The 12295-nt window shown below is 41.8% G+C and overlaps 1 protein-coding gene across 2 annotated transcripts in view; it reads right to left on the bottom strand.

Annotated features, from left to right (window-relative positions):
• hibch (3-hydroxyisobutyryl-CoA hydrolase) overlaps positions 1-12295 on the bottom strand; it is a 125037-nt gene that overhangs the window by 88999 nt on the left and 23743 nt on the right. The gene's annotated exons all lie outside the window — the stretch shown is intronic.

The raw sequence follows: 12295 nt of genomic DNA, 5'->3' as shown, positions 1-12295 counted from the left end.
GTGCTCTCCCACCCCAAATCCCCTTCACCGCCTGATCACTACACTCCAGACCTCTCTTCCCAATGCCCAATCCCAAACACTCTCTTTACTTGAAATCACTGCTGATTTCCTCTCCCATACCTGACCACCCCAGGCCCAAAATCCACCTCTGACCCTACCTCTCCCCAAGCAACCATCATCTCCTCAGACCCAAAACCCAAAACCAACCCGTCCCTGTAGGACCCATAACCAATCTCTCTCACCCCACCCATCATCATCTTCTGTTTTCCCCAAAACCGGCACCCCCAATCTTTTCTTTTCTAATCCGATCACCACTTCCCTCTGCCCCTACCTCCACCTCTGATCTCTCATTGGCTGACTGCCACCTTGCTGATCAGGCAGAGTGTGATCAGCAGGCAGGCAGGGGACAGGAAATCCGTAACCTGGCACGTGGGGGCAATTCCTGGTCCAAAACTTCACTCCTCTGCTTCTCCCCTGATTTTTAAAAATATATTTACATTTCTAGTGGCTCAGCATTTTGCTTTTAAAATGACAGATGAAGTGAAATGGAAAACAAAATACTGCCTATTTGTACAATGAAAAAAGTGCTGAATTTCTAAAACTGCAAACAACTTCTGCTATCATAATCCATCATTCTGACAATCCAGTCATATTAACTTTCTCGACAGGTATTTCTATAAACAAGTCAGTGACCCTTCACCTTTCTAGCCACCCTGATTAATCGTTATTTGACTTCAATACTGTTGTCCAGCCTCAAAACATCATGTCCTGAAACATGCACCTGGATGCAACAGTTTACGGAAATGTCATGTTATATATTTTCTCTTTCCAGTTTCATTCCTCTCCTTCTCACCTTAAGGCATCTATAACTCTGAGAGGACCAAGTACTCTCCAACACCTTCCCTTATTGCCATCACTTAGCAGAGTGTTTTGACAGTGAGCAACAGCAACCCATTTAGCTGCAGAGAGGGATGGATTCGAGAGAACTAGGACAAAGGGAAATGAAAATAAAGATAAAAATCACAGCTGTTCTCAGCTTTGCCTCAAGCTAAGGCAACCAGAGATCAATCCTGTGACCTTACTTGCACATGCACCTCAGCCACTCTCTAAAAATCGAATGAAAAAGCCCTGCTGGTTATATATAAACAAACTGCGTTAACCCCTTCCCACACGCCTGCATTGTGGGACTGTATCAAAGCTCATCAAAATAAACCCATGATCAGAGGAATGTCAACATTATAATGATGCCTGAAGTCCTGATGAAGGGTCACGGCCCGAAATGTTGACTGTTTACTCTTTTCCATAGATGCTGCCTGGTCTGCTGGGATCCTCCAGCATTTTGTGTGTATTGCTTTATAATGTTGTCGTCTGACTGTTATATATAGTGCTAACATGCATAACATACAGTATGGCCTATAAGCAGGGGTGGCAAATCTTAGACATACATGCCTAACATGGCACATGCAAACATTTTGTTGGCACATACTGACCCTTGATTCTTTAAGCCCCACACATAATAAAAAAAGATACATAATAATTAATTATACTGTCAAAATGTTTCTTTTTACAACCCAAAAACAGTGAGATGTTTTCACAGGAAACATGTCTTTTAGATGGTTGCGAGAACACGCTGGGGGCAGACGTGCGTGAAATGGAAGAGATGCAGCTGAGAGCAGTATTGTTGGTGGAGGAAGGGAAGCCCCTTTCTTTGAAAAAGGACATCTGCTCTTACCCCACCAGGGATAAGGTTCCTCTTGTCCTACTTACCAACCTCACGTCCAGCACAGATTTCTCCACAACTGCTGCCATCTCCAACGGGATCCCTCCACCAAGCACATCTTTCCCTCATCCCAACTTTCTGCTTTCCACAGGAATCACTCCCTACGCAACACTCCTGTCCATTCATCCCTTCCCACTGATCTCCCTCCTGGCACTTAACCTTGCAAGCGGAACACCTGCCGCGACACCTACTCCCTCACTACCATTCAGGGCCGCAGAACAGTCCTTCCAGGTGAAGAGTCTATTGGTCATATTCTGCTCTGCTGAGACCTGACGTAGACTGGGAGACTGCTCCACCCAGCAGAAGAAATGGGATCACCCAATGGCCAACCATTTTAATTCCACTTCCCATACCAATGTCAATCCATGGCCTCCTCGACTGTCACAATGAGGCCACAATGAGGTTGGAGGAACAACACCTTGTATTCTGTCTGGGTAGCCTCCAACCTGATGGCATGAACATTGATTTCTCAAACTTCTGGTAATGCCCCCAACTTCACCACTCCCCATCCCCTTTTTCCTCACTCACCTCATCTCCTTGCCTGCCTATCACCTCCCTCCTCACCCCCATTTCTTTCTCCCATGGCCTTCTGTCCTCTCCTATTAGATTCCCCTTTCTCCAGCCCTGTGTCTCTTTCACCAATCAACCTCCCAGCTCTTTACTTCACCCCTCCCCCTCCCAATTTCACCTTTCATCTTGTGTTTCTCTCTCCCCTCCACCCACCTTTTAAATCTACTCATCTTTTTCCCTCCAGTCCCACTGAAGGATTTCTGCCCAAAACGTCGACTCTGCTGTTTTCCATAGATGCTGCCTGGCCTGCTGAGTTCCTCCAGCATTTTGTGCGTGTTCATTGATAATGTGTTCATGAAGGCCTTTTACAAAAGAAAATGTTCAGATGAGGAAGCATGAAGTCATGTGGAGTCTAAACTAGAAAGTGCTGCATTTAATTTAGATTTTTTCCCCAGTAGTGACGATTGTGGTCTTCGAAATGGGTAGTGATTAGCCTGATTCCTCAGATTGCTTGATTTTAATTGGAACTTGGGAAGATTATGAGGAGAGAAAAAAAAGCAGAGAGACTGGACACTGGTTTGAAAGAAGCAGCAGGCTGCAAGACATTTACTTACCTAGCCCTTCCACAGAGCCAACAATAAACACCCCACACTCAACTCTTTATGCTAGATCTAAGAGAAGTGATTTTTATTTGAAATGCAATTCTGATGTCTTTCAATTGACTAGAATGCCAATGCAGCTTGTGACCTGATTTACAGCCTGTTAAAAATAATGTAAACCAACCAATCAGAAGAGAAGTGAAAAACTGCACTGTCTTATCAAACTGGAGCTCACATCTGCTTCACCTGACTCTATAATACAATCCTAGAGCTTCTCAATTCAAATCAATGACTGCACAGTGTCCTTCACCAAAGAAAGAGGTGGAGGCATCTGCTTCCTTGTCAGCTTTAGGATTACGCTGGCGCCGGTGATGCTCAGTGACTACTTATCGGTGGCAAAAAATTACTGAATACCTTATTAATAACACTTTATTAATGGCAACCAATGCTAACAGTGGAGAGGTGAGACGAGTGGAGGCAGAGGCAGACGCAGGATCGAAGCAAACTCAATGCGGAGTCGTGGCATCCCCAAGGCCGAGGACAGTCCCTTAGTCTGATCAATTTAAACACCGGGTCAATTTGGAAAGGCCAGGTACCGGCCTAATTGTGGCGGTGGGGTCCAGGCCCCAGAGGCTGAGGAACAATCTGATGTCTGGTCACTGAGCCAGACTGACAAGGTCAGGGTGTCAGGACCGGAGGTGCGGCAAGGGCCAGTTCTGCCTGCTTACACGGCGTTGTGATGAACTGAGGCCGTGGCCTCATGGCTTTCATAAAGTTTCAGTTCTAAAACTGTTTGTTTACTTTAATTGTTTGCATGATTTTTTTTTTCTCTCTCTGCACATTGGTTGAACTTTTTAAATAGGTCTGTTGAAGTTTGTTTTGTGGCTGCCTGTAAGGAGATGAATCTCAAGGTTGTAAAATGAATACTTTGATAATGAATATACTTTGACCATGAACTCTGAACTCTTCTTGGAGCTCAGATGTGATGATCCTGATGAGTTCCCACTTATCAAACTTGGAATATCTGACAGTGAAGTGTTGTTCATACTACCTGCCCCTGGCATTCACTTCAGCAATTCTGACTGCAGTCTACATCCCACATTAATTAGTCACAAAGCTTGTACTGAAGGAACTATACTCCATGAGGAATAATCTTGAAACAGTATACCAAGGTCCTGTTCATCATAATTAGTGCATTCAACCAGGCAGACTTCAGAGTAAATAACCAAAGTATTACCAGCACAGCTCCAGTCTCCTCAGGGGCCCCAAACACACTTAACCATTGCTATGCAAAGATTAATGATGCCTACTGACTCAACACTTTGGTAAATCAGTTCAGGGAGTGCTCCAGTACAGAAAGTCATAGAATGCTGATCTGAGGAAACACATGACTGCATTGAGACATAAAATGCAAGATGTTTTGCGTGTGTAGCTTCAATTATACCGGTGCCTAAGAACATGGCAACCTGCCTCAATAACTATTGAGAAATAGCACTTACATTTAGAGTGATGAAATGTTGTTGATGAAAATACATCAACTCCGGTCTGAGAAACTAACTGGATTTGCTCCAATTTGCCTACCAGCACAACAGGCCCATGGCAGACACCAACTCACTGGCTCTTTACTCAACCCTGGAACATCTAGACAGTAAAGTTACATATATCAGGATGCTCTTTATCCACTACAGCTAGGAATCCAGTACTATTATACCCTCAAAACTAATTAATAAGTTTCAAGATTTGGCCTCAATACCTACTTGTGCAGTTTGATCCTCGATTTCCTCTCTTGGAGACCCCAGCCAGTTCGGATTGGCAACAACATCTCCTCCACAATCTCCATCAGCACAGGTGCACCACAAGGCTGTGTGTTTAACTCCCTGCTCTGCTCACCTTATGCTTATGATTGCATGACTTAGCACAGCTAGAATGCTATATTGAAGTTTCCTGATGACACAGAATCACATCTAGTTTTCTGATATTGCAAGTTTAGAAATATTGCATTCAATCTCCTCATCCACTTCATCAATGTACACTGTGAGTTGCTTGTACCCTCAGTGCCCAAAGGTCATCACTTGCCACACAGCTATAGTCCTATTTATTCTCTCTCTCTCATTTCCTACCCATCAAGTGTTTCTAAATCCACATCAATATATTGACCCCAAATCACACTGCTTTTATTGTGTTTAATAACATCAGGTGTGGGACCTTATCAAGACCTTCTGAAAAAACCAAATGAACTAAATCTACTGTTCTTCCATATATATTCTACCAGCTGCATCCTCAAAATACATGGGTAGGTTTAGATTTGGATTCAGAGATACAGCACGGTAACAGGCCCTACTGACACAATCAGCTCACACTGGCCAATTACAGCCATATGACTAATTAACCTACTAATTAGCACAGGATAGACCTGTCCCACGGAAGTAGTAGTTCTTAAATGGCAGAGCTAGGCAACTGTGGCTGACAAGGGAAGTTAAGGCCTGCATAAAAACCAAGGAAAGGGCATACAAGGTATCAAAAGTGAGTGGGAAGTTGGATGATTGAGAAGCTTTTAAAATCCAACAGAAGGCGACTAAAAAAAGCTATAAGAAGGGAAAAGGTGAAACATGAGAGCAAACTAGCCAATAATATAAAACAGGATACTAGAATTTTTTTTTCAGTTATATAAAGAATAAAAAGGTGAGAGTTGATATTGGATCACTGGAAAATAATGCTGGTGAGGTAGTGATGGAGGACAAAGAAACGGCAGATGATCCTAATATGTACTTTGCTTCAGCTTTTACTCTGGAAAGCACTAGCTGATTGCCAGAGGTCTGTGAGTATTAGGGAGCAGGAGTGAGTGCCGTTGCAAAGGAAAAAAGTGCTAGAAGTACAAAAAAGCTGGATGAACTCAGCAGGTCGGGCAGCCTGACCTGCTGAGTTCATCCAGCTTTTTTGTATGTCTTGATTTGACCACAGCACTTTGTGTTTAAAAAAGTGCTAGGCAAACTGAGAGATCTTACGAGTGGATAAGTCACCTGGACCACATGGACTATATGCCAGAGTCCTGAAAGAAGTTAATGAAGTGATAACAGATGCATTGGTCATGATCTTTCAAGACTCATTTGATTCTGGCATGGTCCCGGAGGACTGGAAAATTGCAAATGTCACTCCACTCTTTAAGAAGGGAGGAAGACAAAAGAAAGGAAATTGTAGGCCAGTTAACTTAACGTCAGTGGTTGAGAAAATGTTGGAGTCCATTATTAAGAGTGAGGTTTCTAGGTACTTAAAGACTAATGATAAAATAAGTCAAAGTCAGCATGCTTTCTGTGAAGGGAAATCTTGCCGGACAAATCTGTTAGAGATCTTTGAGGAAGTAACCAGCAGTGTGAACAAAGGCAATGGATGTCATTTACTTGGATTTCCAGAAGGCATTTGATAAGGTGCCTCACAAGTCAATGACTTAGATAATGGAATAAATGGCTTTGTGGCAATGCTTGCAGTTGATACAAAGACAGGTGGAGGGGTAGGTAGTGCTGAGGACGTAATGCGATTGCAGCTGGACATGACAAATTGAAAGAATGGGCAAAAAAGTGGCAGGTGGAATACAGTGTTGGGAAATGTATGATAATGCATTTTGCTAGAGTTTCTCTACTGTTCTTCCATATATATTCTACCAGCTGCATCCTCAAAATACATGGGTAGGTTTAGATTTGGATTCAGAGATACAGCATGGTAACAGGCCCTACTGACACAATCAGCTCACACTGGCCAATTACAGCCAAATTACAGACTAAGCTAGAGAAGCAGTTTCAGCGACAGGTTACTATCGATGCAATGCTCCTCAGACAGGATGAAGAGGTCAATACTCCCCAATGCCATTAGGCTTTACAATTCAACCGCCAGGACTTAAGAACTTTTAAAAAGCTATTATTAATGCTTTTTGAGATAGTGATTTAGATGCATATCATATTTTTTACTGAGTTAAGTATTGTATGTAATTAGTTTTGCTACAACAAGTGTATGGGACATTGGAAAAAAGTTGAATTTCCCCATGGGGATGAATAAAGTATCTATCTATCTATCTATCTATCTATCTAAAAGGGACAATAGTGCAGAATATTATCTAAATGGGGGGAAAATTCAAAGAGCAGAGGTGCAAAGGGACTTAGGAGTCCTTATGCAAGACTTCCAGAAGCTTAATTCACAGATTGACCCTGCAGTAAAAAATGCAAATGCAATGTTAGCATTTATTTCAAGAGGAACAGAATGTAAAAACAAGGAGACAATACTGAAGCTTTAATAGACACTAGGCAGGCTGCACTTGGAGTATTATCAAGTTTCGGGCCTCTTATCGCAGAAAGCATGCATTTTTATTGGAGAGAGTCCGGAGCAGGTTCACGAGGATGATTCCACGAATCATGCGGTTAATATATGAGGAGCATTTGGCAACTTTGGGCCTGTACTCACTGGAATTCAGAAAAGTGCACAGGGGTCTCAGACTAGATAAGGTGGATTTGGAGACAACGTTTCCTCTGGTGGGGGTATCCAGAACTAGAGGGCACAGCCTCAAAACTGAGGGGTGACCTTTTAGAACAGAAATAAGGAGGAATTGTTTTAGCCAAAGAGTGGTGAATCTGTGAATGCTCTGCCAGACTGCAGTGGAGGCCAAGTCTGTGGGTATATTCAAAGTGGAAGCCGGCAGATTCCTGATTGGTTGGGGCATCAAGGGATATGGTGAGAGGGCAGGTGTATGGGATTGAATGGAATCCACGATGAAATGGTGGAGTGGACTCAATAGGCTGAATGGCCTACTTTGATCCTATGTCTTATGGTCTAATCCACACGTCTTTGGAATGTGGGAGGAAAATGCAGCAACCAGAGGAAACCCACAGGGAAAACATACAAACTGCTTACAGACAGCGGCAGAATTGAACCTGGTGCGGAGCTGTAATAGCACTACTCTAACCACTTTACAATTTGGCACCCACATGGCAAACAGATTTCCTTTTCATAAATCCATGTTGACTTAAGCTAATCTTGCTGCAATTTCCCCAAGTGCTCTGTTATCACATCCTCTATAAAAGCTTCCAGCATTTTCTTTTCCGCTGACGTTGACAATGCCAGTCTGAAGTAGCCTGCTTTCCTCAGGCTTACAGAATTCCCCCCTCCCAATCAGCAGGACAGGAGATGTTCCATCACCAATGTCATTTTGGATGTTGGTAACCAATGTATCCAGTTTTCAAGACTATTTCCTTCAGTAGCCTGGGATATGGATAATGTACTGCTGCAAATTTATTGGCTTTAGAGTGCCACAAATTTCTCCAGCACATGTTTAGCTGATAAGAATTACTTTTATTTTCTCGTTTTTATTGGATTTCCTCTTATCAATTCTGGGAACTTATTTCTATACTCTCCATGCAGACAAAGCGAACAAATTCCGTGGTTCTGACATTTCTTTAATCTTCATTGAAAGGTTTGCCGTTTCTGAATGAAAAACTTGGTTTTGCCTTCATCAATTTTTTTTTTCTTTACACATACTTCTAGAATCTTGTTGTTCAATTTGACAGCTGTTTGAATGTTCCATGTGCTTTGGTATTAAATTTTATTTGATATCAATTCTCTGAAATTGCCTTTGGAAATATAGCTATGTTAAAATTGCCACATCAACGTCAGTATTTGGGTGTCAAGCGCTTTAGTTCTTTTGCAACAAGTGGACCACAGATTAGATAGAGTCATACAGCATCGAAACAGGTTCTTCAGCCCCATTGGACCATGTCGACAAGGAGCCCAGCCACTTGTCAGTGTCTGGGTCAATCAAGTTTGTAAGACATGATCTCCCAAGCACAGAGCTGTGCTGAATACCCCTAATCAACCTGTCTTATCAGATATAGGTATATTTATCCCTCAGAATCATCTCTAGTAACTTAACTAAGATATCTGGCTTATAGTTCCCAAGTTTTTCTTTGCCACTCTTCTTTAATAAAGGCATGGTATTTCCTACCCTCCGGTATATGGGCACCTCACCCATAGGTAAAGATGATTATAAATATCTCAGTCAGGGCTGCTGCATCTTTTCTTTTTTCGCTAGCCTCCCACAGTCTTCTTGGATTAACCTGGTCACGCCCTCGAGCTTTGTCTACTGTTATATCTTTTATCACATACAGAACCTTCTCTTTTGTAATGTGGTCTACCCAAAGAACACTTAGTTTATCTTTCCTAGTCCGAAAGTCATCATGTCTTGCTCCACAGAAAGGTGCCCCCTTTGGTCTGGCGGCGGGGGGGGGGGGGGTATTTTCTCTCTCTATTTACTCTTTTTTCCCTTAATATACTTATACAATTACTTTGGATTTTTTAAAACATTCTTTGCTAAAATTATCTCACATCCCTTTTTTGTTCTCCTGATTTCCTTCCTCTGCACACTTGGGTATCTAGGGATTCATTTGATCCCATCTGCCTTTACATGGCCCATGCCTCCTTTTTCCTGAGCAGGACCTCAATATCCCTCATCATCCAGGGTTGCCTATTCCTACCAATGTAGCTTTTCATCCTAACAGGAATACGAAGACAGAGTTACCTTTAAAAGCCTCCCACTTGCCTGTTGTCTGCTTGCCCACAAACAACCTAGTCCAATCAATCTTTGCATGTTCCTGTTCATACTATCAAAATTTACTTTGCCCCAAATTAGAACTTGAACATGTCAACCAGTTCTGGGCTTTCCATAACTATTTTAAAACTGATGGTACTTAATTAACAAATTCTACCCCATCTAATCCCATTAGGAGTTAGGCAGTCTCAGTCTATGTTCACAGGAAGTTAAAACCCCCTACCACAAGAACCCTGTTATTCTCAAAGCTCTGCAAAAATAACTCACTTGTTACTGACTCTTCTAATCTCCTTTGACAACTTCAGGATCTATAGCACCATCTCAGCAATGTGATACTTCCTTTATTATTTCTTCAGCTCCACTCATAAAACTTTGCTGGATGATCCTTCAGTAATTTTCTAACTACTGCTGTGACACTCCCCTTAATCAAAAATACAACTCCCACATCCCTCTCTCCTCCACCTCTATCCCAACTAAAGCACCTATACCATGGAACATTGGCCTGCCAGTCCAAACCCTCCCTTCACCCTCTTTCCACAATAGCTATAATATCCTAGTCCTACGTAGCCATCCAAGCCCTAAGTACATCCAGCTTACCTCTCAGACCTTTTGCATTGAAATTAATGCAAATTAATCCAATAGACTTTCCTTGCTCCTGGCCATTATCCTGCCTGTATGCCAACTGAGCTTGCTGTCACAGACGTCTGCATCACTTTCTAGCCTCTCGTGTCTCTCTAATGCTTGGGATCTTACACCTATACCCCTGCCAATCTAATTTAAACCCACCCTAGAAAAAAAGCAAATGTGCATGTCAGGATACTGGTCCCCCTCCAGTTTAGGTGTAACCCATCCCATTTGTACAGATCACCTCTGTTCCTGAAGAGATCCCAATGGTTTAAGAATCTCTCTGCCCCAATTTTTTTTTCAGCTGCACACTCATTTGCCAAATCCTCTCATTCTTAGCCTCACTAAAACGTGGCACAGAAGTAAGCAAGATATTACTGCCCCCCGGTTCCTGCTTTTTAACTTCTTCGTAGCTCCCTATATTCACTCTCTATAAAATCTCTATAGGTTTCCGATGCTCAGAAGTCTTCTTTGGTGTCAGGCAAGGACTGGTCTCACTTTGAAAGTTTCTACCTGATACCTATGGTGAGCTAACTTTCAGGTATGAAGAATGTATACGGGCACGTGTAGTTTGACGTATTTGGAAGTTGCCTTTTCCGCCCCAGATCCTGCCTTTAGATAGAATTCAGATCAAAGAGCATGCAAGCCAGAGAGCTCAAGTTCAAAAAGAGTCTAGATTCTACTCATTGATTCCTCAAATCAGACGATACAAACTGATAACATTGCTCAGATAGACAGTGAGAAAGGTTGGCTTTGGAATGAAAATAGTTTGACAGGCACAGACAAAGTAACTTTGCAGAGTTCACACAAATTGGGGGAGTCCAGAACCCGAGGCCACAATTTAAGAATGAGTAGGCCTTTTAGAATGGAGTTCAGGAAAAACTTTTTCACCAAGAGAGTTGTGGATCTATGGAACGCTCTACCTCAGAAGGCAGTGGAGGCCAATTCTCTGGATGCTTTCAAGAAAGAGTTAGATAGAGCTCTTAAAGATATGGGGAGTCAAGGGATATGGGGAGAAGGCAGGAACGGGGATTGTGATGATCAGCCATGATCACATTGAATGGCGGTGCTGGCTTGAAGGGCCGAATGGCCTACTCCTGCACCTATTATCTATAAATTCACATTAGTAGAGCTAAGTACAAGGAACATGACACTGATAAGAAAATAATCAACGGCAGCACACAATGTCAGAAAGAGAGTCAGTCTCAGGAGGCTGTTAAATATTATCCTTACTTCACTCTATCAGTGAAGAAAATAAAATTGAACAGGAAATCGTGAAGCTCTTAGCTTAGTTCTGAGGTTTTGAACACATTCTTAAACACCGAGAAAACAAATTTGCCTTCATTATGTTGAAACAGTTTTACAGGACAAAGAAAATGAAAGGGTTGTTTGTGATGACTTGTGGGGAAACAACAATTTTAGGGTGCCTAAGATTCTCAGAAAAAGCAGTCCTTGCCCCATCTTTAAAATTTGGCATAAGTTGTAAGGAAATTTAACTCTTCCGTCCTTTGCATCCAGTAAATACAATTCATATTATGCAAAGCATAACCTAGTTGTAACATGCATGATCACTAGACAACTCCGTTCTGTTGAACATTTCAGCTCAATGTTATCAGTTTCTCACCTTTAATTAATATTGCCTTTAACTTTAGTTAAAGTTGCAATATTCTTGTTTTGTAGTATACAAGAATATACATAGTTAAAAAAAACTTTCAAATTGGTTTCAATTTTGTTTTATTGTGAAGTGTTCTATTTTTGAATTGTGCTATAGTTTCCACAACTTTCTTGATCTATAAAATGCATGAAACAATGCTACTGGTAAACTTTCTTCACTTGATAGCACCAGACCACCAAACTCATCTAATGCTACAGTACACTTCCATGGTGCCCACTTTACTCGAGGAAACATCCACCAAAATCGCTCAATGTCTCCGTCTGGTGGTTATTCAGACATATCACAATAGCGTTTTTACATTGCAATAATAGCCAAACCAAAACATTCTCTACATAATTTTACTTAAATTTCAGGTTAACTGTTTTATAACTATGTTTTATTACCAACTGACAAAATATTGACATCCATTTTAGCTATAAAACCTTGAACTAGAAAATAAAGATACTTGGATGAAAAGAGTGGGGGAAAATCGTAAATAACAGTAACATGTCTTAAACCACATATATAAATCTATTATA

This window comes from Hemitrygon akajei, chromosome 5, assembly GCF_048418815.1.
Source record: "Hemitrygon akajei chromosome 5, sHemAka1.3, whole genome shotgun sequence".
Taxonomy (NCBI): domain Eukaryota; kingdom Metazoa; phylum Chordata; class Chondrichthyes; order Myliobatiformes; family Dasyatidae; genus Hemitrygon; species Hemitrygon akajei.
This window is presented reverse-complemented; position numbering and strand designations above follow the sequence as displayed.